Consider the following 26,585-nt stretch of genomic DNA (forward strand, 5'->3'; position numbering starts at 1 on the left):
GAAATACTCATTACCTCCCACAGTGAGGCTCATGAACTACTATAAACTATTATTTGTTTGAATGTCTTGTATCTTTGCAGGTTTTTGCTTTTTTCCCAGTGAGTTATATTCGTAAATTTGAACAGATTGAAAATAAATTCAAAGAACCCAGCTCTGAGCCAAATTTGGATTCCTTAGTTTTCATCCATTGTGAGCCTATTGAGACAACAATGGTTATGATGAAAAGTGATGAAGTGGAGCAAAGGCTTTAATGAGATGCAGCATACATTACTCAAATATCCAGGATGAGTAATTTTTATCTGTCTTTATTTTTGGAAAATGTACAAAATTTGTTGCTTGTGTATTTTTTTTTTTCAGGTTGAATCAACTGAGAGTATTTGACTTTTTACCAGCACTTAATTGGGACTGTGAAGTGGGCAAAGGAAATGTAGAAATGAATTATTTATTTTTCCAATTTGTTGTTGTAAATGCTGGAGAAAGGATATGAAAAGCTCTACTGACTAGGAAGTTTACCATGCTGTGATTATGGTTCCAATTATGGGTTATGTAAACTCTAGACTTTAGCTTTGTACCATCCAGATTAAAAAAACAAACAAAAAACTGCTAGGAGAGGTAGGTAGCTAGTAGCAAGTGGAAAATTTTCATAAGCAATACAGTCAGATCTAGAAGTATGGGAACTCTTACAGAGATTTACTCCAACCTTCAGTCCCAGAGATGAAAGACTGCTTTAAACTATTCTACTCTGAAGTCTTTTGTGTGTAGAAGAATAAAAGAAGATTTCTAATGCCTTAGTACAAAGAGAGTTCCTACATTTTTAATTATTTTCCCCTATATTCAAGGGATTTGCTAGTAAGAATGGAAACATCTACAGAAACAATTTTTATTTATATTAATATCTTATAGTCAGCATGTAGTCTGAAATAATTACAGTGAATATACTCTCTTCAAGCTCTCAGAACTTGCATTTATTCCAGGATTTTTACCCCACAATCCTGAAAAGATAATTCCTCAATGTATTATGCTTCATTTTTTTTTAATTTATCCAACAGTGTCTTTTGTGAGCTTCATTAGCAGTTATTTTAGTATAAGTGACCCAGTTCGACAAAAGATGACACAAATGTTGAAGAACAATAAATTTAAACTTAATTTACTAGATGGTATTTTGTTACAATAAATTAGATAGATAAAATGATATTTTGTTGTAAAGTTTGACCTCAAAAGTTAAATATTTTTTCCCTGACTTTCTTTATATAGAAAAGGCTCATGGATTCAGGTATTTATTTTGTATTTAAATGTTTTAAGAGATTTTAATAAGTTTAGGCCTTGACATATGTTATGTTTACATTCAGATTTCATTTTAAGCAAATTTATTTTTAAAAAGAAAAACTATTATTGAAATTAAGAAAATCAAAAAAAATCTTACTTTAAAATTTGTTTTTTCAAATAAATCACCTTTATTTTATCTATCTGTCTATCTCCCCATCCTGGGCCTGGCTATGACGGAGCTCATCACTCAGCCTCATTTAAGCTCCCAGTTGACACTTTGCATCTATCCCATCCTCTGGGTCGCATGGCCTCATAGACCTTTGTGACACCTTTCACAGAACTTCATCTTGGAAGTCTATAGGCTTGATTATGGACAGTTTACGTACCAAGCAAGCACAGCGTGGACAAACTGATCTCACTTCCCCCCCATAGTTTTGTCGTCTTTCTCCTGGCGGGAGAACAGGGAGACTGTGTGTGTGTGTGTGTGTGAGGGGCATTCATCCCTCATCCCCCACAAAAAAGATTGATTAGAGCAGGGGTAGGCAACCTATGGCACGCATGGAAGATTGAACAAAATAGAGGATTGGTGATCCTGATTGCTCCTAGGTGGCCCAGGCAGTTCTGGTTCTTGAGTATTCTCCACCTGTCCTCATGTTTGTGCATCAGTATTCACCTCTTACAGACATATTGACTCAGTCCAGCATTCTTCCATTTAACAGTTTGGTGTTTGAATGGCTGATTTGAAATTGACCTGGAAGAGTCATGCTCAGAGCTACTACAACCCATCATTAGCAATAGTAGGAAAGATTCCACGAGGAAATGCAAAATGGAAAGGATTTTCTACCTTGTGCCAGCATTGTTGAATCAACTCAGAGGGGTGCCATTGATCCCTACTGTCGGGACTACTTCCTCTTTCTAAAAACATCAGGCCTATCAGCTCCTTGTGTGTGCACTTGGCAGCTATTAGCGCCTTTCCCCCTGTGCTGGACAGCCACTTGATCTTTGCCCATCTTATTGCAGTATGGATTCTGAAGGGACTTGTCAGAACCTTTCGTTTGATACTAAAAGCTACCCCAATTTGCGACCTAAAGCTAGTGCTATCTGTATTAATGAAGGCTCAGTTTGAACTGTTAACCTCATGTTCCTTTGCCCAAGGTTGCCTTTCTTGGTGCTATCCTCTCAGCCAGAATAATAGGAGAGCTGGAGGCCCTTATTGCTGATCCACCTATACCATCTTCCATAAGGATAAAGTTTCCCTGAGCTTATACCCCAAATTCATCTCCAAAGTAATTTTAGAATTTCATCTGAACCAGGTCATCCACTTCCCTGTCCTCCATTCAAAGCTGCACTCCATCAAAAAAGCACAAGAAACTACTCTCTGAATGTTCATCAATCTGTGGCATTCTACCTGCAGAGGACAAAACCTTTCAGGGAATCTCTGAAATTGTCTCCTTTGCAGAACATATGAGCGGGGAAGTGATCTCCTCACAGGGACTTTCCAAATGAATGTTGGGCTGCATCCTGCTTTCTTATGAGTTAACGGTGACCCCTCTCCCATAAGGTGTGAGGGCCCACTTGACCAGAAACTAGGCTGCATCGGTAGCTTTGTTTCAAGATGTCCCTCTTCTGGAGATACGTAGAGCAGCAGTATGGGGGTCTGTTCCCACTTTTGCAAAATATTATGCCCTAGTACAAGCTTCTACAGCAGATACATTCTTTGGCAGTCCTGCAGTAGGTGATACAGTAGGGTTCCTTGCACCATCCTCCTCAATGAATACTGCTTTGTCACTTCAAGTGAAGTACACATAGGGACCATCACTCAAAGAAGAAAGAGAGGTTATTTATCTTGTATAGTAACTGGAATTCTTTATGATGTGTGATCCCTATCTGTATTTCACTACCACCCTCCTTCCCCTCTGCTGCAAAGCATTATCCTTGGGCTGTTTGTGGTAGAAAGGCAAGTGGGGAAGGGGGCGGTTCACACTGTCTCTTATGCACTCAGTTTGGAGCCCCTGAAGGAGAAGTGCACAGGGGCTCCAAACTAAATTGATAGAAAAAAAAATGGTTTCAGGCTCATGGAGTGCACGTGCACGCCTCGAGTGAAATATAGATCGGAATCACACATCTTGACAAACTCCGGTTACTGTATAGGTAAATAATCTTTCTTTTGTGAAGATTAAGTAGTTAACACTTGTAAAGTGCTACATAAATCCTAAAATTACCCTGAAATGTACTGAACCATTCAGTGGTTGAAACGCTAGTAGCCCTATGACTTCTGTTTATTTGGACAGCTGTCACATAGAAAACTTTGTAAAGCACTTGCAATAATGCTTGGATCCCAACAAAAGAAATAGGAATCCACTTCTCTAGCAGGAGACCAGGTGAGATGTAAAGATCATACATATACACATTTTACATAAAGTATGCCATTTAAGTTTTCTCCATTTACCTAAGCAGTTTGGATGTGCTCAGCAGTATTTGCACATCTCAATTTGAGGTATATCATAAAGAACCATCTCAATGCTCTGCCTCAAAATTCTTAGGCCAGCCATGTGCATAGGGGAATGATCATTGGTGTACATTGGATCGATGGCAGAAATGAGAGGACGGGGAGATTCACTAGACACACTCAGAAAAGAAAGTGAAGAAACTGAGACAAGAGTGGGAAAGATTGAAAGGAAGGAAGATTGAAATGCCAGGTAAAAGGGGGAAATAGTGAGCCTGGCTAGCTCAGTTGGGAGAACATCAGACTTTTAATCTGAAGGTCCAGGGTTCAAGTACCTGGTCAGGTGATAAACTATTCCTCAAGATCTTAAAAATCTGTTGGGGGGGAGGGATAGCTCAGTGGTTTGAGCATTGGCCTGCTAAACCCAAGGTTGTGAGTTCAATCCTTGAGGGGGCCGCTTAGGCAACTGGGATAAAAATCTGTCTCAGGATTGGTCCTGCTTTGAGCAAGGGGTTGGCCTAGATGACCTCCTGAGGTCCCTTCCAACCCTGATATTCTATGATTCTATGATGGATGAAGAGAAATCCTTAAAATCCAAAGGAATCAAGGCAAGAAGAATATTAAGTTTTAAGGAGATTATATTTTAATTGCATCCAACAAGAAACTCAAAAACAAATCCTTTTTCCTAAAATTTAGGAATCCCTTCTTTGAAAGAGGTAGGTGGGATATCTTTCTCTAAAATGACATAAACTATACCCTGGCAGCTGAAAAGCTTTTTACCATGTGATCCTGAAAATTGTAAATCATATATAGAAAAGGAAATATTAGAGTAGAGGAAAATCAAATTTAAAGTCTTAATTACAGGAATATCATTAAATTAATACATTTGTGTCTACTTGAATTTGTCAGTTTGTCGTTAACAAACTTTGATCCAGGGGAAATGTGACATCTTGTTCCAAATGAAGTGAATTTTCAAAAGGCTGAAGAAGCAGGCAAAATATAAAGCAAAACAGAGATGTCAAAGAGGAGAGTATGCAGAGGAAATAATTGACAGTACCCTCTAGACTGTAAAAATTACCTGCAGCCTGCCCTAGATTTCAAGCTCTTTTTTGATAACATTGTGCATTTGTAGGTGGCTAAAACTATTTTCCATTTTCTGTCTATGTCAAGGGAATAGATTTACTGAGAGTTGTAAAACTAATCATATCACTTTACATAGCACTGATTTCCAAGAGAACAGGAACATAAACCTGCATTGTTGTATCATTGTGTGCTTGGTGGTAGATCAGTCATTAACTCACAAGAAAGTATAGAAGAGGGTATTATTGATCTACTGATGGTCATTCTGATATGTTCTACTTTTGCACTTTGAGATCTCTTTTTTTTTTTTTGGTTACATAATACAGGTACTGTGAAAAGAAAATTTACAGCTAATATCAGGGTGTACTGATTTAAATCACCAATTTGAATCACAAAATGAATCAGGAAGAAGGTTACCTTGATTTAAGTTATCTATTTTAATCCTGTTTTCCATTTGTACTTTTTAGTTTATTTTCCTAAAGAAAGGTTGAGTCTCATTGGTTGCTAACCCTTAAAACATGTTGATTTGCAACTAATTACAGCCTTTTTACTAAATTTGAAACTTTTTTGCTTACCAAGAAGATACTGTATATATGCACATTTATTTAAGCTTAACATACTTATTCAGATTCTTAATTTTTACATTTTTATTATGTTAGAAAATAGTGATTTTCAAATTTCTTGTTTACTAGATGACTAATTTTTTACTCATAATTTGTGTCAAGCTGCATTTGGATGTAAATTGGAATCTAATTAAAATGCACAAAAAATCACTTTCAAATAGTTTTATTTAACTTGTAAATAATCTTAAATGTGCTCGTTACATAAGGAAAAAACCCTAAGTCTTATCAAAACATGCATTTAAAACTAAATGTTTTTTTTTTTTTTTAAACAAAGGAAGTACTTTCTGTAGTTAATGAATTGGACCGATTGTATCTGGTCATCATGTCCTTCAAGATTTATGAACTAGTAGAGCTCATCCTCTTAGCCTTGTTTTTATTAATAGATTGGAAGAGGAAAACAAGCTTTCCTGCTTCTTAACTTTGAATGAACTTATCATTTAAACTGATCTAATTGAATAAACTGAAATGAAGAAATATTCTCTTGGCACCCACAGAAGAGGCTGGCACCGTCAAAAGCAGGTTTAGCACTTTTCACAAATTCTGGCTGTGCATGCTTTGTCTGTGACTTCCACCAGTTGTGTGGTTTGACTTTCTTTAAAACTTCAGCAGCAAAAATGTACTGCTAGAATATTTTTAAAAAATTAATTTAAATGAGCTTAATAGATTATAGTAAGTTTAGACCTAGATGTGGTCATAATTTCAAATTTGATTTTAAATAAATTTGTTATAAAAGAAAAATGTATGTAAAGAAAAAAAATCCAAATTTTAATTTTTTTTTTTTAAATCATTGATTTTTATCCACTCTGGCTAATATGCTTTGTGATCCTAGATATCTATTCTATTCAATTGTAGAATTGGAAATGTCCTTACAAGGCAATTTATATAAGTATGTAAGTGGTCACAAGGGCTGGACAATTATGACACTCTGGTCTGGAAGGAGCTGTATTAAATGAAGTAGACATTAGAAATCTGGAGGCAGTAGAGATGAGAGTTCGTTGAAAGATGGCTGGTGTAAAGTGAAATTAATTAAAGACCAATGAAGTTAGGAGAGTAGGAAATGAAATCAGGGAACGGGGTTGGCTACAATCAAAAAGATCATAGTTGTGAGGATGCTACCAAAGACAGACAGATGATGGCATGCCAGAGAAGATAATGCAAAGATAACCAACATCAGTCCGACAAACAGGCCAGGCATAGTTCACAAGAACATGACCAGGCTGGGCTTAATGGAGGAGCAAGCCATGGACAGGAATGAATGGTAATCCTGTACTGCTCCCCGTGTCTTTAAAGATGCTTTGGTATAAAAAGAAGAAAGACTCTTACTATTGCAGGTGCTTCACTTCTGATATAGTGAACTGTAGGTATTCTGAAATGCCAAGTTAAAGCCTGCCATGTGCTCTGTACTGAAGATGGTTAGTAGTAGTTTGGTAGAATGTAACTGTGTGTGGGGCAGGGATGGTATACGTCTCTGTATGATAAATGTGCTGTGATCATAAGTTAGCAGAAAACCAGGGCATGGAGCCAGTGTTCCACAATTCTCTGGTGGTGCTATCAGAGTATCATAAAAGGAGAAACGTGCTATATACTGGTGTGAAGAATGTGGGAGATATCTGTATTAATTTTCTGAAGGGTCTCTATTTCTGGGGTTTGGTTGTTGTGTTGCTGGCTGACAAGTAACAAAGATCTAAACCAGTCTTAGTTAGCTTTGGTCTTCAGGACATCCAGTCTAAAAGGGGATTCCACCCTGAGAAAATTACAGGTGTAGACCTGCCACTTGGAAAGGGTGCCCATGGAGAGAGAGAGAGTGAGCGGGTCGAAGGAACAGCTAACCTTGGAATTGTAACAAACTGGTAAAGTCAAATGAGTTATTTCTTCCTGGGAAAAGTAAGAGGTCAGAGTAAAGGTGTGGCATTTGTGTGTAAAGCAAAGGATTTTGGTATGAGTGGTGTGGTTTGTTAGATATTGAAAGGACAGACTAATTTGTAGTGGCAGTGAGGAGTCTGAGTGTATTTGGGTAGTGTGAGGTTTGCATATTTAGGGAATGTATTGATGGTGGTCTATTGATTTATTTAGCAATTGTGCTTGTGGGATTTGCATTTTAAGCAGCTTTAACTCCTAAGCAAATTAATAAAGATTCATGCTTTGGGGGAGGAGAGGTAAATTCTAAATAGGTGTGAAACCAGCATGCACTGTCTCTTCTGAAATTGTCCGTTCTGCTCCTCCATGTGCCATTGAAATGTTGAGCTGAATTATCTAAATCGACCAACAGTGACCAAAATAAGAACCTGTTGTTGGTCTAAGTTTTTTGCATGGTGTGGCAAGGCACCTTCTCGGTCTCACCAGTCTCTGCTGCTTTTAGGCTTGGGTAAAACAGCCCCTCTTGGCTGCACAGGGGAAGTCCGTTCCTTCTCTCCACCAGTCTTTTGGGCTTGTTTTTCTCCCATATGGGAGGGAATGCAGCCTCCCCTCCTGGTGAGATTCGCTGTCTCACTGCTCCAAACCTATTGGCAGCATGACTCCTTCTTTCTCTCTCTCTTCTCCCCCCTCTCCCCGACAGGGGAGGGTTTAAAAAGGTCTCAGGCAGCCCTTAGTTGGAATCAGCTGATCCTAATTGACCTCAGGTAACTCCCTCTCAGCTGAACCTAATTGATTCTCTGGTAACCCCTTCTCAGCTGAACCTGATTGACCTGTAATTACCCCTCCTCAGTTGATAGGGAGGAGGGCCTTTTAACCTTCTGGGACTGTTTTCTACCCCCTCCCCCTTGCAGCTGTCTGTCCTGAGTTTATCACAACGGTTACATTGATAAATCTGGAGTAATAAACTGAAATAATGGAATTACTTAATATTTAGACCACTGAAATTGAAAGCAGAATTTGAGCCTTTTTCTGTCAGTGTGTTTAGTCAGAAACATTCTGGTGTCATTAGTTATCATAATAGATTCTGTTAATACTTTGAATCAAAAAGAACAAAACAGTAATTTTTTCTTGACTCCAGAATTATAGAGGATATTTGAGTTATTTTCCTTCTTTAGTTTTTCTCTTTTGTGGAAAAATTGTACAGATGTTAATAGGGATGAAATTTATAGAATTCCATAGAAATTATTTACTAAATTGAATACAGAATGATGCATTCTTTCAATAGAATTTGTAAACCAGCCTATAGCAGGTAATAGAGAATTATATTCCTGCTATAGAATTCTATTGGCTCGTTTAAGAAAGGTTATCCTTTTATTCCATAGGGCTTTTCTGTAAGTGCCTCTCCCCCCGACCACTGGATTCCCTTTAAACTGCTTAATTCTAGGCTAGATAGGTATGTTTGAGTTACCTTCCTAGACGCTTTCTCAGAGGTATAATTTTATGAACTGGGTTTTCATTCATTACTGTGCTTACCTCCATCTGAATTTACAATGTGGCCCATTATTCAACTTGCAGACTGATGACTCATTCTTTTGCTTCACTGGATTGTTGCAGGTAATTCTGTCTCTACCTTACCAAAGCTTTAATATGTACTAATAAGAAATGTTTACAGCATTCAATGTAGTTCTTGTAATCTCACAAAGAGGTTTGTCTTGCTTTAAAAATTGTGTTATTGAAACAAAATAAAATATATAGACTTTTGATCCACTTTAATCTCTTCTACTGTACATGCACTGGACTTCAGTGTATGGGAAGGAGCTTAAGAGCAGATGTTCCCCTTCGCTTGCTGTATGCATGGGGAAGGGTGACAGTGTATGTGGAACTGGAGTGGGGAGCTCAGAAGAAGATAGCCCTAGTTGCAGTGCAGTCCAAAGCATGCTACCCCATAACTTGTGAAAGTACCTCTGAAGGGAAGACCTCTTGGTTCAGTATCCATCCACAGTTTTGGAGGAGTGGAAACCAAGGAGCTGCTTCTCTTTGTTACATTTCCAACAGGAGTTAATGCCCATTTTCTATACATCTTCTGCCCTCATTAGAAGTAAGGGGTAAACTGACAAGGTGTGGGTGGAGAGCTTACGCTGCATGGCTGTTCATGGAGGTGTATTACCAGCAGGAAGGATAAGGTTAAGAAGCACCAGAGAGGGCTTTGCTCCCTGCATCATTTTCCTGGGACTTACCTTGCTTTTCCTGTGGCTTCTGGGACTCTGCAGACTTTTCAGGCTGCATCCCCTCCTGGCCCTGCACCAGGGCAAAATCCCTCCATCCTCAAGTGAGAAGCCATTTGCTGCAGCCACTCAGCACATCTCCAGATGCTGTGGTCACACTCCCTCACAAACCACTGACATCCATTTCTGGAGCTGTGGTAGCCTCATGTACCCTCTCCCTTCAGCATACAGGAGATTACAGGTGGCTTGCATTGCCACAGCTCTGCACTGGGGAAACCTTTCTTCATCTTGAGTCCGGTCTCGTGTATAGAAGCTGGAGAAATCAAGGTCTGAATCTATCTCCATATCTACTGCAGATTTAAAAAGGAATATTTTATAATCCTGTAAACCAAAATAAAAGTGATACTCTTCCAAGTCTCACATTTGTATGTTATATTTTTGCTACCAACACATGTCTCTCTGTGTTACTTATTAGTCAGGCTTTTAGTTAGGTTTTGTAACCATGAAGTTATTGGATTATTGTGTAGATATGATATTCTGCTGAAAAAGTTTTGTTGACCTATGGTGCCTGACATAAAAGCCAAGTGTAGACTAATTCTGTTTAGCAGCTTGTGCATACTGTATGTGGGTGTGTAAAGAAATAAATTGTCACTATTGACTTTCAGGAGGAATCCGTGTAGGAAAAATGTTTAGAATATTTGGAAAGGAAAAAAATGGAGAGTGCACAAATTGAACATGAGGCATAAAGTTCAAGTTTCTGTACGAGTGATTGAGAAGCATCCAAGTGTTCTTTGGAAAACTGAAATATTATAATTTGTACATACAGAATAGTAGTGTCATACCATGCTGCAAGTTGGCAGGGCTAACTATTAAAAAACCTCCAGCATGTTTAATCTTATTATATAATACCACTGAAATTTGATTGTACTAGTTGCATACAATGAATGAATATTCTGATGAAAGACACAAATGTGTTGTCTGATTATACTCATACTCTTGAAGTTGAACTATATTTTAAAATATTAGTTACAAACAACATGAATAAGAAAGCAAAATGCAGTCCTGTTGTCTGAATGAAAGTTTCTCATGAAGTGACCCTTCTGCTTTAAAGTCTGCTTTAATATTAAATAAAAATCTTTAGAAAGACAAAGTGGAGAAAAATGTCTTCAAAGACCGCAAACTGCTTAACAAATAGAGTAGGCCTTCTACATGTCATTCTAAAGGGAAATGATTTTGCACTTCATTACTTTTCTTTACCAAAAATTGAATCTCATTTACTTTATAAAGTCATGCATGGATAAACCATGTTAAGTAATGTTTTTGCAAATGCTAGCTAAACTCTTGAATTTTTTATGCATGGACTTATGGACTAAAAAATGCCTCTTGTAGAAATGTTTTGGCTGGAACTTAATTGAAGGGTCAAAATAATTCATATTACATTTCTTGTTCCCTTTCCCTTTAGTTGTACACAGTTTTTAAAAGGAAAAACCCTCTTGTTTGACAGTGTCTTTGATGGTATCAAAAATGATAATAGCTGTCATCCCACTGCAACTTGAGACCATTACTCCTTGTTCTGTCATCTGCTACCACTGAGAACAGTCTAGATCCATCCTCTTTGGAACCCCCTTTCAGGTAGTTGAAAGCAGCTATTAAATCCCCCCTCATTCTTCTCTTTTGCAGACTAAACAATCCCAGTTCCCTCAGCCTCTCCTCAGAAGTCATGTGCTCCAGCCCCCTAATCATTTTTGTTGCCCTCCGCTGGACTCTTTCCAATTTTTCCACATCCTTCTTGTAATGTGGGGCCCAAAACTGGACACATTACTCCAGATGAGGCCTCACCAATGCAGAATAGAGGGGAATGATCACATCCCTCGATCTGCTGGCAGTGCCCCTACTTATATAGCCCAAAATGCCGTTAACCTTCTTGGCAACATGAGCACACTGTTGACTCATATCCAGCTTCTCGTCCACTGTAACCCCTAGGTCAGTGGTTCCCAAACTTTTACAGCCTGTGAACCCCTTTCACTAAAATGTCAAGTCTTGCGAACCCCCTCCTAAAAATGAATATTTCCAGGGATTTTCTCCTTTACCTGACTATAAATTATAAAAGCAGTGATCTTGGAAATATAAAATTTGTTTTTATGACATGCTTATTACACATTATTAATTATTAATCATTACAGTATTTTTATTACATTATGAAAACAGCAACACTCTTCCAAGATCTCACTTTCGTAGCTTGTATCACTTTGAATAAGCCTGTTATAAGACAAGGCTCCTATGTTTCATCAAGGAGTATCAGATGTGAAACAGCATGAAGATATTTAAGAAGCCAACTCAGAGTTCCTCCTACACAAGCATTGAGGTCTTGAGCAGTCCCGGCAAACAACGCACGTTACAACAAAGCTTAAACTTGTTCTTCAGAATACTTTTAAAAACAATACTAGCTGCCTATTTAATTTTAAAAAAGCAAAAAATATCCAGCTCCGTTTCCATTTCTTATAAGGAGTCTTGAAGTTTAAATCTCCTCAATGTGATAGATATGCTTGCTTTGATCTGCTTAGCTCTTGGAAGTCCAGGGGCTCCGGGCTGCTGGCCCCATGCCGGGGTCCTAGGGACAGCTCTGTCTGCCATTAGGGAATTTTTTCCCGAGAACCCCCTGTAACATTTCGTGAACCCCCAGGGGTTCACGAACCCCAGTTTGGGAACCACTGCCCTAGGTCCTTTTCTGCAGAACTGCTGCCTAGCCATTTGGTCCCTAGTCTGTAGCAGTGCATGGGATTCTTCCATCCTAAGTGCAGGGGCACTTGTCCTTGTTGAACCTCATCATATTTCTTTTGCCCCAATCCTCTAATTCAGTGGTTCCCAAACTGGGGTTTGTGAACCCCTGGGGGTTCATGAAATGTTATAGGGGGTTCTCGGGGGGGGGGAATTCCCTAATGGCAGACAGAGCTGTCCCTAGGGACCCCGGGCAGCATGGGGCAGCAGCCCGGAACCCCTGAGCAAATCAACACAAGCATATCTATCACACCGAGGAGATTTAACTTAAAGACTCCTTATAAGAAATGGAAACGGAGCTGGATATTTTTTGCTGTTTTTAAAAATTAAATAGGTAGCTAGTATTATTTTTAAAATTATTATGAAGAACAAGTTTAAGCTTTGATGTAACATGCGTTGTTTGCCTGGACTACTCAAGACCTCAATGCTTGTGTAGGAGGAGCTCTTTGAGTTGGTTTCTTAAATACCTTCATGCTGTTTCACATCTGATACTCCTTGATGAAACATAGGAGCCTTGTCTTATAACAGGCTTGTTCAAAATGATACAAGCTATGAAAGTGAGATCTTGGAAGAGTGTTGCTGTTTTCATAATGTAATAAAAATACTGTAATAAATAATACTAATAATAAATAGTGTGTAAAAAGCATGTCATAAAAACAAATTTTATATTTCCAAGGTCACTGCTTTTATAATTTATACTCAGGTAAAGGAGAAAATCCCTGGAAATACTCGTTTTTAGGAGGGGGTTTGAGAGACTTGACATTTTAGTGAAAGGGGTTCACAGGTGGTTAAAGTTTGGGAACCACTGCTCTAATTTGTCTAGGTCCCTCTGTATCCTATCTCTACCCTCCAGCGTATCTACCACTCCTCTCAGTTTAGTGTCATCTGCAAACTTGCTGAGGGTACAGTCCACGCCATCCTCCAGATCATTAATGAAGCTATTGAACAAAACCGGCCCCAGGACCGACCCTTGGGGCACTCCGCTTGATACCGACTGCCAATTAGACAGGGAGCCATTGATCACTACCCGTTGAGCCTGACAATTTGTAGCCTCCATTTGTTCTTCCTTTTGTTCTTATGTACTTCCTCCATAAAAACTGTTTTCTTTTAAGGACCCAAAAAGGGAGAGATGGGTGGAGTAGCCCATCCCCTCATTATTTTGATTTCCAGTTAGGGTTAATGTCTGACATACTAATTTTGGCTTATTAACTTCTGGCTTCCCTTTTTAACAAGCATAACTTAACAAGCAGTTATTTAATAGGATCAACTAATTCAGTTATTCTGCCTCCCTTTTGTTCTTTTTCCCATCAGTATTTGTAGTTATAGGTTATTGTAACATCTTAGGAACTTTAACATTCTTTTTACAGCTGAGCTCACAGTTGGGGTAAATTTGTAGGCCCAATTGTCACAACAACCCTTATTTGCTTTCGGTTGCACTGACTGGTATCAGTACCCGTCATGGTGGTCAGGGATTGGGTAGATGTTGCAGCTCCTGACCATGCTTCCTTTTCCCCCCAGTCACGCTTTCTACAGTGGGGTCTATTACACTGGGCCTATGCCAATTCCCCCATGTTTGGAAATCTTGAAGTAGACTGTTAAATCTGCTTTCTGGAAGCTTTGTTATGCAGTAGTCAGTTTTATGTAGTCACTACTGTGTTCCTTGCTGAATATTCCCTTCAGGTTGGCGGGCTGATGGCTGCCTCACTGACTATCAGCACAGCTTCCCCAGCCTAATTATAATAATGCTTTTTCTCATTTTCTTCTCCTTTGTCAGTGAAGTAACTGATACGTGCTGTTCATTGCTTTTTTCAAATAGTCCCACTTTATAAATATTGTGCTAACTAGTCTAGCAGGTGCTTAAACATAGACTGTACCTCATTACTCTTCCTGTCTCATTTTACTTATATATGTTTTACCTTGTTTGCCTTCTTTTCCACTGTGGATGGTGTCTGAGGAAGCCTGGGTGTAGTGGCTGCATGATGATCTGGGAGAAGAGACCATGGCATGCTTGGGTGAAAATTATCAATAGCATATTTAAATGCATTCTTAAAAAATGGTCATGCGGAGTCCCCTAGTTTAACCATACATTAAACTGTACAAGTCTTTACTGTAGCCTATTCACTGTCTAATAAGATTCTGCAGCATTTGGAGGGGGCTTGGGTAGGCCTGAACATGACAGGATGAAGAAGGCCTTTGTCTAGAGAGCATTATCTCATTTTTAATCTGGTTCTCATTTCTCTTCAGAGAGAAATATACTTACAGAGCCATCCGTTTGGGACGATGCCTTTCTCACCACATATTTTAGAAAGAGTTAGATATTTATATGGACAAGAACAGCATCTGCAGTCACTAGCTAGGATAAAATTGCAAGGACTATCAATGCTTATGTATACACAGATCACCATCTGAGGTCAAGAAGACATTTTTCATGGTATGGTTTTGCAGAATTAAGTGCATTATGGGAGGACTTATGCATTTCCTGAAGCATCCACCATTGACCAGTATGAGAAGCAGGTATTGATTAAGTGAGCCATTTGTTTCTTTCAGTTTGGCGTTTATGTTCCTGTATCATGTAGGAGAAGTAGCTAAGCAAATATGTGAAGTTGGCCTTTTATGTCTAAAATGTTTATCGGATCCTTCTGAAACCTGCTTCAGTGGCTAGCTATCACAGATACTTCCAGCTCAGACCAGCTGTGAGAGTGGAACTGGTATTTGGGTGCATCTACACTAGAAAAAAATGTTTCAGGATTTTGTCATTTTTCTAGGGTAGATGGACCTAAAGAATGCTGCTGAAAAGGGTTTAATTGCTGGGACAAAATCTTTTTCCGCATTGTTACAGAAAATGTGATTGAGACTGTGATGTTGCATTCCATATGTTTTATGGAAATATGTTTAATAAGGGTGAATATGATGTAACTAGAATATGTTTCATGCAAAAGGTCTCTTGTAAGGTATCATTACAAAGCTTATAATCTACTGAGTGTGTTCATCTTATTTGTATGAATGTATCATTCTTATTTCTAGTTTTAGATACATGAAGTATTACTCTGAAGTACCATTGTAACTATGCAAAGTGTGGGTGGCTTAGGATTTTGATAGTTCCCATTAACTAGAACAATTGGTTGTAAATGGCTCTGTTTACTTTTAAGCCTTCCTGTGAGTCAGGCCGGAAAGAATGGAGGCTTGGGGTCTCTCAAGACATGTGACCATGTCACCTGGTACTGGAATCCATCTTAAACCTGGTGCTTTTCCTTTTAAAAGGAGGGGGGGGGACCCAGAGACACAAAAGATTCCCGCCTTGTGCCAAAGCTATAAAAGGGGGTGGAACAAAACAAAGAGGGCTGCAGTCATGAGAAAACCCCTAGTTACCACCTGAGCTGGAACTAACAAGAACTGTACCAGTGGAAAGGATTGTGCCCAGATTAAGAAGGAATCTAGTCTGTGAAAGAAGCTTATTGGAATATCTCTAAGGGTGAGATTTACCTGCATTTAGTTCCCTACTGTATTAGGCCTAGAGTTGCATGTTTTGTTTTATTTTGCTTGGTAACTTACTTTGTTCTGTCTGTTATTACTTGAAACCACTTAAATCCTACTTTTTATACTTAATAAAATCACTTTTGTTTATTAGTAAACCCAGAGTAAGTGATTGATTAATTTCTGGGGGAGCAAACAGCTGTGCATATCTTTCTATCAATGTTATAGAGGGCAGACAATTTACGAGGTTACCCTGTATAATCATTATACAGAGTAAAACAGGTTTATTTGGGGTTTGGATCCCAGTGGAAACTGAGTGTCTGGGCATAGGCGCTGACTTCTGCTACCGCTAGTGGGTGCTCAACCTCCCCCTTGCCTCTGGCCCTACCCTGACCCCACCCCTGCCATGCCCCCATTCCAACCCCTTCCCCAAAGTCTCCGCCGCCCCCCCCCGCCCCTAGTCCAACTCCTTCCCCAAATCCCTGCCCCGGCCCTGCCTCTTCCCCACCTCCTCCCCTGATTGTGCTATGTTCCTGCTCCTCCCCCTTCCTCCTGGAGCCGCCAAACAGCTGTTTGGTGGTGGCGGGAAGAGCTGGGAGGTAGGCAGAGGAGCGGCACGCTCAAGGGGGGGGGCAAACTAGGAGGAGGGGTGAGGGAGAGGAAGGGGAGCTTGGCTGCCCGTGGATGCAGAGCACCCACTAATTTTCCCCGTAGGTGCTCCAGCCCCAGAGCACCCACGGAGTTGGGGCATATGTGTCTCTGTGCTGGAGATAGGTGACTTACTGACTGGTTTTCAGCCTGCAGCTTTGGGGGCATGGACCAGACCTGGGTCTCTGTTGCAGCAGACTAGCGTGTCTGGCTCAACAAGGCAGGGTTCTGGAGTCCCAAGCTGGCAGTGGAAAATGGGCTCAGAGAGAATCTCAGCACGTCAGGTGACAGCTTCAAGGGGGTCTCTGTGACCGAACCTGTCATAGAGACCTCATAGTCTCGAGTTCTGTAGTGGTACTGAAAATGTTTTTGTCTCACCTACACTACAGCAATGAAACTGTCCTCCGAAGCAGTTGAGATGGGAACAGAAAACTCGCTTATAATCATTGTTAATAATGGGCCATTTCTCTTCATCACCTGAAAGAACCCTACTGATGTGACTGAACACTAGTGAAAACCTGTTTTTAGAGTCTGTTTCATAAATAATTGCTGAAGTGTCTGAAAATTTATCCTGGTAATTAAAGAGTTACACTTGTAAAACCTAGTTATTTAGTGAGAGTTCAGTTTGTATTAAAAGTTCACCTTGCATAATATTTCTGTTTTTATGTCAAATTGCATATGAAATCTTGCTTATGTTTATTCATCTATTGAATATATTGCTTGTGGGAGATATAAGAGAGATGATTAGCCTATTATGGTCCACCTAAACCAGGGGTGGCCAACCTGTGACTCTGGAGCCACATGCAGTTCTTCAGAAGTTAATATGCGGCTCCTTGTTTAGGCACCGACTCCGGGCCTGGAGCTGCAGGTGCCAACTTTCCAATGTGCTGGGGGGTGCTCACTGCTCAACCCCTGGCTCTGCCACAGGCCTTACCCCCACTCCACCCCTTCCTGCCCCCTCCCCTGAGCCTGCCGTGCCCTTGCTCCTCCCCCCTTCCCCCGCAGAGCCTCTTGCACCCTATGAAACAGCTGATCGGAAGGTGTGGGGAGGGAGCGGGAGGTGCTGATCGGCGGGGCTCCTGGGAGCATGGTGGGGGAGCTAATGGGCTGCTGACATATTACTGTGGCTCTTTGGCAATGTAAATTGATAAATTCTGGCTCCTTCTCAGGCTCAGGTTGGTCACCCCTGATCTAAACCATCAGAAAGGGATACAGGAGAGAATCAGGAAAAGGTAGATATCACTGAATAGCTTACAAAGTAAAGGGTGGTGGCAGCAAAACAATCAAATAAAGCCCTTTTCAATCTTTGCCAGGACTCAAAGATCCCTAACAGCAACCCTGGGCAGCTGTTTCGGTTGGGTGGTTGGTTTTTTGTTTTTGTTTTTTATTGTGCTTCTCCCATGAAAACCAATTCTCATTCTGACCTATGTGTTTTCCACAAAACACTTCCAAGATTAGAAGCAACATACAAAGCCTGGAAGAAAGAGGTAATTGCTTTTTTCTCCATACTGAGCTTTTCTTGTATTTGCTTCACACAATTATTTGTCAGTTCAGAGTTATGAAATTAATTTCTGGCTTCAAGAGGGAAAAAAAAGAAAAGTCAAATACATTTTTAACATGAACCCAACCCATCAGTCTAAAAGTGCTGATTCATTTGCCCACACAGTATAATTAAGTAAGCTGTTAATCTGTTCAGGAGCAATACATTCAGTGATCTCGCTATCAGAAAGTAATTATAGCTTAAAATGTTCATGCAGGCTCTCCTTAACTATTTTATTACTCCATAATTGTTAAGAAATAGTATTCATACCCTATGATCTATTAACTGTTTCTTATAACAGATACCTCTATACTAAAAATGTTTAGTGGACAGATATGTGGTGTTAAAAAAAAAAATGTTTATAATGGAAGTCTTGAAGAACTGAGAATGTCCATTGGCATTTCAAGTCCTGTATTAAGAGAATATTATGGTGGAGTACATTAGGTATATCATTAGATAATGAATCTGTTATGTAATTGAAGTTCAGGCTCACACTGATTAATCATGACATTTCTATTATTCATTGAATCAGTGATCTCTCCTGCACTTTATTTCTCCTACCTCATTTGCTGTTAGCTTTTATTCATGGTTTTTCTAACTGCATAAGGGCTTAGTTCTGTAAGCTGCTGAAAATACTCCACCATCATAGACTTTCATTTGGGAGCTTAGGGCACTTAGCACCTTCTAAGTATCTCTTGGCATCTCTCTCAAGATTGCCCTATGTAGTACTACTGATTACTTGCCTCCAAGGCAGCCATCAGCCACTTGTGCCATCAGCTAGGTAGGGTGGGGATTGACCACGACTGTCCTCTCTCTCCTTCGCTGTTGATGCTCCTCTAGAAGCAGCCCGTGATGCCAGACTCCATTGCCCACTTGCTAAATTTTCAAACAAGTACCTTTGTGCTTTCTCCCACGCTGCCCCTCATCTTTGGGAGGTGCTCCCTGCAAACATCTGCAAAATGATCTCATTATCTACTTTCAGATCCTTCCTTAAATCTCTCCTTTGCCTTAATGCCTACAAAATCTTGACAACAGTGAGGCTGCTGATGTGCTGAGATCACTAGCTATTATGTCGATTCCTTGTATCCCCCCGTCCATCTATATCCATCTATTGTCTCTTATATTTAGATTGTAAGCTCCTGAGGGCAGGGACTGTCACTTTGTTCTGTTAGTACAGTGCATAGCACAGTGGGAACCTGGTACATGACTAGGGCTTCTAGACACTACGGTAATATAAATAAATAATAATATGATGTTTGGTGAACCCACCACCAGGGAAAGCTGCACCAAAAGCTAAGGTTGCCAGAACCCTCCATGCAGAGACTGAAGACCAGATTCTAATTCCTTACACTGTATTCTTGCTTCAGAAATCTACCCTGAATGTGTTACCCAGGCACTTTTAGAATAGTAAACTTTTTTTTTCGTTTTAAGTGAATGTATTGCTTGTGAAAGAAGCCAGATTGATACCTATGAAGACTACAGTCTGCTAGGCACAGAACTGGTAAAGCACAAGCACATCGTGATGCAAACTTTTCTCCACTATCCTGCCAGTAATCCTCAACTCCCATTTTGCAGGCATCATCCCTAACCGTAGAGGAAATGCAGTCTCCGTACCCACTCAGTCTTTTGCCTTTTCTAAGACTGTCAAAACATAATGACGGGTTTTGTGATATGCACCTCTGTCTGCAAGGAACTGAACTAAAATCGTTAACTTATTTCATGTACGCTAACCTCAGAACAGTCATTAGTTGGTAATGACGTTTGGACACTACTAGCCTGGACTAAATTCAGACCTGTACTTGGAGGCTCAATATCTCCTCACCAATATTTTTAAACATCTGTGGACGGCTTCTAGCTATTCCCAAGCAGAGTAGGGAGAAAGTTCATGGAAATGTTCCCTCTCCGTTTGCACAGGCTCAGGGGACAGCTAGAATCCAGATGTTTGTGCCCTCAAACCTAGAGTATAGGAGAGTTACAGGACAACACAAAGCACCACACACACTGGAGGGATTGTGGCTGGACGGGAACATGGCTAGGGCCTTGGCACTGTGTACCAGCTTGTGGTCTGAATCTGGTGAAGGATGGAGTGTAAGCTTCACCCCTTGTCAGTAGAGTCCCTCCACAGACATTCTGCCTGTGTTGGTTCCTCATAAGCACGATGTCTGTGGTCACTACCACTGTTGCAATAAAATCTGTACTGCTCCCACCAATACACCTGAGGGCCTAAAAACCACAATCTAGTGTTTAAGAAGGATAAATTCCCCTCCCCTTTTGTCCTATTTTCCTTACTCTTTTTAGTAAAGTAAATATCTCACTTTGCGGGGGAGGGTGAACTCTGTTTGCTCTTCCCTACTGAATTCAGGTTCTGAGTTTTAGCTACATGTGGTGGTTCTCTCTCACCAGTACTACTCACAAGGTAGTATTTGTAGAGATATGATAGTATGTATAGTTTATAAGAATATTAATGACATAAAAGAAAAGTGAAGCTACAAAATCTCTTTGGATATGGATAATATGGGTATGCGGTGTGCTTGCTATAAAATAGCCACATCACGAGGCTGGAGCTGTGTTCAATAACACTTTTTTTTCCATTGAGCTAACTTTAAAAAATGTAATATGGCAATTTTAGAACAATGGGAAATATCCATTTTTGTCAGTGAGGAAAATAGGCCAGATTCATTAATGAGCATATCTTTTCTATCTACCAATATATCCAATTTTCTGCCTTTTTGTTGGAAACTCATGATGTATCTTTTTAAAATTGGAAGAGCATTTCAAGTAACAGAAGGGTAGCCGTGTTAGTCTGAATCTGTAAAAAGCAACAGAGGGTCCTGTGGCACCTTTAAGACTAACAGAAGTATTGGAGCATAAGCTTTCGTGGGTGAATGCCCACTTCATCAGACACAGAGCATTTCAGTTATCACTTGGAAATCTGGTAAAACAGTAAATTTATTAACTATGCTACCTTCTTAATGTGTTATCTCAGCCATTTTTTGTTGTTTTATTTTAAGTTCTAGTTTGCTCTGAAAAATGACTGTAAAAAATCAGATTGTGGAATTCTTTGTTTTTGTGCAACATTAATTTACAAGTAAAAGGATAGCAGCAGAGAGTCCTGTGGCACCTTATAGACTAACAGACATATTGGAGCATAAGCTCTTGTGGGTGAATACCCACTTTGTCGGATGCATGTAGTGGAAATTTCCAGAGGCAGGTATAAATATGCAAGCAAGAGTGAGTGCATATTTATACCTGCCTCTGGAAATTTCCACTACATGCATCCGACAAAGTGGGTATTCACCCACGAAAGCTCATGCTCCAATACATCTGTTAGTCTATAAGGTGCCACAGGACTCTTTGCTGCTTTTACAGATCCAGACTAACACGGCTACACCTCTGATAAATAAAAGGATAGTTTCTCTAAATGTCAGCTGCAAACTCAGACTGGACTAAAAAGTCAAGCTGGGTCCTTTAGGTTGTATTGAAGGCTAATGGGGTGCACAGCTGTAACTGAGGTTCTGTTTAGAAGAGTTGTCCAAGCAAAACTGAAGGCATAATTTAGTCTTCAACATCTCTATTACTGGTGGTGGTAATGTGTGAGGAGGAAAGAACCTGGCTTGACATTTGGAGCACAAGGCTGTTCTTTCAGGGCTATCAGTTGTAGGAGGAAACCCACTCTTTTAAAAAACAAAACCAAAAAAAACCTACAAACTAGAGAAATTGGATATGGAATCAGTGAGCCATAATAAACATGGAACTCCATGTAGAACTTTTTAGAGTACCATGTCTAAAATTAGCAACAGCAAAGCATCTGGTTGTTTTTCAAGTTTTTTAAAAGTGTGTCTAGAATCAAATGGTTTAATTTTTTAAACCACTAAATCAGTGATTTAAACCAATTCTTTCCAAATCAGGTGCGTTAGTCACTGGGGCATTGTGAATTTCATGATGAATTTATAGAAACTGAGGTATTGTCAGTAATTGAGCATATAAGCGTCAGCAATAAGAAATTCCACTCAGATCTCAGTAACAATCTCCACATCAGTAAGAACAAATAAAAGCTGTGGGCCAGATCCTTTGAAGTCAGTGGAGCTACACCAGTTTACACCAGCTTAGGATTTAGCTCTTCGGTAGAAACAGGTTTAAGGGCGGAGAGTATTCTAGTCATTACTGAAAAGAAAAGAAAAAAACAGAACTGATATGAGGATCATGGGACTTCTCTCCATAAGTATGATCCATACAAGTTATATGTCTATCACAAGTATAGTATCAAGTATTGTTTGCATGTGGCATGACTTAAGTTCAATACATCTTAGACTTAGTGCTTTGTGTTTAACGTTTTCATCTCTAATAACACTGTGGATATGTTTCTAGTATTGGGTGAAAGGGCCCTGAATAAGTTCATAATCTGAACTGTCTCAAATGGATATCACTGTGTTTATGCTTTTCACTTATGTGCAATATCTGCTGAAAAGTTTCTGAGATTGAAATGGATGCTGCCATCTTCCATTTCCTTGGAGAGAGTATTGGGGGCAGGATAAGAAGATACACTAGCTTTTCCTGTGACCTCATTCAACTTGTTCCTTTAGGTGGAAAGTGTTTTGGTTTATTTGGAACAAAAAGAACCCAAATTTTCATAATTACGACTGCTCCTAAGGCCAAATTCTGAACTCACTGAGGTAAGTGGTGGGTAATTTGCATTTCATGGGTAAAACAAAGGCAAAATCTGACCCAGGGGGCTAGGTTTGTCCCAGAGCACCAGCACAGCACCTGGCACAGTTCCCTGCTGGTAGAAGACCCATCAGGAGATGTGAAAGTGGTCAAAACATCCCTTGTATCATGGCAGACAGTGAAACAGGTTAGCCAGGAAGGGAGTGTGGTTAGGGAATGTACTTGGATTGGCACCTCCCAACTGTGGCTTTCACCTTCAGAACTCCTCTGGAGCTCCAGTAGAAGATAAAGCTGCTTCTCCAGGCCAACCCACCAGAATGGTGTATTTTACTCCTCTCTTTTAATTAATTTTAATTAACCTGGCCCCAGCAATTTAGGTGCTCATCACCTAAGGAACTAGTAAGTTTTGAGACTAGACCAAAATGAGTGTTTTAGTGCACTCCTGATTCTAGGCTGTCTCTAATGTACGCTGTGAGTTTTCATTTGAGATTGTTTTAGTTTATCAGTTGTTAGATTTAACTATTTATTACTTTGTAGAGGATCTCAACAGACATGAGATGATCATTGGTAATTTTTGAAATCACAGCCATGTTACCAGCTCACATTGTAGTTTTGGCCTTCACAACCCATCCCCGGGCAAAGAGTTCCACAGGTTGACTGTGCATTGTGAGAAGAAGTACTTCCTTTTGTTTGTTTTAAACCTGCTGCCTATTAATTTCATAGTGACCTCTACTTCTTGTGTTATATGCAGAGGTCACTTTCTTATTCACTTTCACTTTTGCCATATCATTCATGACTTTATAGATCTCTCTCATATTCCCTCATGGTTGTTTGTTTTTCTAAACTGAACAGTCCCAGTCTTTTTAATCTCTCCTCAAATGAAAGCTGTAACCATTTTCATTGCCCTTCTGTCTTTTTTTTTTTTTTCTCTAATTTTAATGTTCTTTTCTGAGACAGGGAGACCAGAACAGCATGCAGTGTTCAAGGTCTGGGCATACCATAGATGTCTATGGAGGCATTATGATGTTTTCTGTTTTATTATCTATCCCTTTCCTAACGGTTCTTAATATTCTGTTAGCTTTTTTGACTGCCACTGCACATTTAGCGAATGTTTTCAGAGAACTATCCACAAGGACTCCAAGATCTCTTTCTTGAGTGGTAGCAGCTAATTTAGACCCCATCAATTTGTATGTATGGTTGGGATTTTTTTTTTTCAATGTTCATTGCTTTGCACTTATCAAGATTGACTTTAATCTGCTATTTTGTTTCCCAGTCACCCAGTTTTGTGAGACCTCTTTGTAACATTTTGCAGTCAGCTTTGGACTTAACTATCTTGAATAATTTTGTATCGTCTGCAAATTTTTCCACTTCCCTGTTCACCCCCTTTTCCAGGTCATTTATGAATATGTTGGACAGCACAGGTCCCAGTACAGATCCTTGGGGGACCCTGGTATTGACCTCTTTCCATTGTGAAAACTGGCCATTTATTTCTATCCTTTGTTTCCTATCTTTTAACCAGTTACTGGTCCATGAGAGGACTTTCTCTCTCATCCCATGAATGCTTACTTTGCTTAAAAGCCTTTGATAAGGAACCTTATCAAAGGCTTTCTGAAAGTCTAAGTACACTTTATTGACTGGATCACACTTGTCCACATACTAGTTGACTACCTCAAAGAACTCTATTAGATTAGCGAGCCATGATTTCCTTTTACAAAAGCCATGTTATCTGTTCCCCAACATACTGTGTTCATCTATGTGTCTGATAATTTACTATCGTTTCAATCAAATTGCCTGGTACTGAAGTTAGGCTTATTGGCATGTAATTGCCAGGATCACATCTGGAGCCTCTTTTTTAAAATCAGTGTTATATTAGTTACCCTCCAGTCATCTGCTACAGATGCTGATTTAAGCAATAGGTTACATACCACAGTTATTAGTTCTGCAATTTCATATGAATTTATTCAAAACTCTTGGGTAATATCATCTGGTCCTGGTAACTTATTACTGTTTAATTTATCATTTTGTTCCAAAGTGTCCTTTATTGACACCTCAATCTAGGACAGTTCCTCAGATTTGTCACCTAAAATGAATGGCTCAGGTCTGGGAATCTCCCTCACATCCTCTGCAGTGAAGATCGATGCAAATAATCCATTTAGCTTTTCTGCAATGGCCTGGTCTTCCTTGAGTGCTCTTTTAGCACCTCAAATGTCTAGTGGCCCCACTGATCATTTGGCAGACTTCTTGCTTCTGACCATAGATGTGTGCAGCCCATTTCATTAGGGTGTGCACCCAGGAAGCCCTGCCCTAGTCCCGCCCCTATCCACTCCCTTCTATTTCCCGCCCCCTGACTTCCCCCCTCAGAATCCCCAACCCCCCCTGCTCCTTGTCCCCGCCGACTACCACCTCCTGGGACCCCTGCCACTAACTGCTCCCCAGGACTCCACCCCCTACCTAAGCCTCCCTGCTCCTTGTCCCCTGACTGCCCCCCTAGGATCCTACCCCCTACCTGTCCCCTGACTGCCCCGAGCCTTATCCACACCCCTGCCCCCAGACAGACCCCCGGGACTCCTACACCTATCCAACTGCTCCCCGCCCCCTGACAGGACCCCCAAAACTCCTGACCCATACCCCCCCACTCCCTGCCTCCCCCAACCCCTCTCCACACCCCTGCCTCCTGACAGCCCCCCCCAGAACTTCTGACTCATGCAACCCCCCCAAGCTCCTTGTCCCCTGACCATCCCCTCCAGTGACCCCCCCCCGAACTAAGTGCCCTCCCAGGACCCTCCTTGCTCCCTGTCCCCTGACTTCCCTGACCCCTATCCACCCCCCACCCCCTGAGAGACCCCGGGACTCCCATGCCCTATCCAATCTCCCCTACTCCCTGACTGCCCCCCCCCCAGAGATCCCCTGCCCCTAACCACCCCCACCCCCCGGGATCCCACCCCCTATCCAACCCATCCTGACTGCCCCCACCCCTTATCCAAGCCCCCTGGCCCCGGACCTCTTACCATGAGATGAGGCTCCTAGCCTTCCCGTGGAGCCAAACACTGCCCCATGGGAGCGCACAGCCCCAGCCCCCAGAGCACTGTGCGCGTGGCGGCATGGCTCATGGGGAGGGGAGAGCGTGTCTGACTACCCATGGAGCCCCGGCCCCCAGAGCTCTGCGTGCGCGGCAGCATGGCTCCAGGGGAGGGAGGAAGGTGGGGGAGGGGCCGGCGTCTTGCTGCGCTTGGCCGGGCACTCCGGCCCAGGAGCGCGGACCCTGCGGCTTGTCGCGCCGGGGAGTGGAGCCATTTGCCCACCCCTGCATTAGGGTCTGCCTGGGCACACCCGGCACACCCCATGCGCACGCCTATGCTTCTGATATATTTTAACAATTTTTTGCTGTTAGTTTTTTTGTGTCCCTAGCTAGTTGCTCTTTAAATTATTTTTTGGCCTGCCTTATTATACTTTCCTTATTATACTTGAATTTATATTACCTTCTATTTTTCTCACTAGGATTTGAATTCCAGCTTTTAAACGATGCCTTTTTGCCTCTAATTGCCCCTTTTACTCTTATGTTTAGCCATGGTGGCATTTTTTGATCCTTGTACTGTTTTTCTTTTTTATTTCGGGTATTCATTTAGTTTGAGCCTTTATTATGGTGTTTTTAAATAGTCTCCATGCAATTTGCAGGCATTTCACCCATGTGACTGTTCCTTTTAATTTCTATTTAACTACCTTCCTCATTTTTGTTTAGTTCCTCTTTTTGAAATTAAATGCTGCTAAGGTGGGTTTCTTTGACATTTTTCCCCCAACAAGGATGATAAATTTAATTACTTTACGGTTGCTATTCCTGAGTTTTTCCACTATATTCACCTCTTGGACTACATTCTGTGTGCTCCACTTAGGACTAAATAAAGAATTGTCTCTCCCCTTGTGGGTTCCAGGACTAGCTGCTCCAAGAAGCAGTTATTAATGGTGGCTAGAAATTTTATCTATGC

At 40.7% G+C, this 26,585-nt stretch overlaps 1 protein-coding gene and 1 non-coding gene across 6 annotated transcripts in view; both read left to right on the top strand.

The window, feature by feature from the left end:
• LRRC3B (leucine rich repeat containing 3B) overlaps positions 1–26,585 on the top strand; it is an 86,710-nt gene that overhangs the window by 23,816 nt on the left and 36,309 nt on the right. The gene's annotated exons all lie outside the window — the stretch shown is intronic.
• Positions 3,986–4,058, top strand: TRNAK-UUU (transfer RNA lysine (anticodon UUU)). The gene has a single exon. It is a non-coding gene; the product is annotated as a tRNA-Lys (tRNA).

The sequence above is a fragment of the Chrysemys picta genome, chromosome 2, assembly GCF_011386835.1.
Source record: "Chrysemys picta bellii isolate R12L10 chromosome 2, ASM1138683v2, whole genome shotgun sequence".
Lineage (NCBI taxonomy): Eukaryota > Metazoa > Chordata > Testudines > Emydidae > Chrysemys > Chrysemys picta.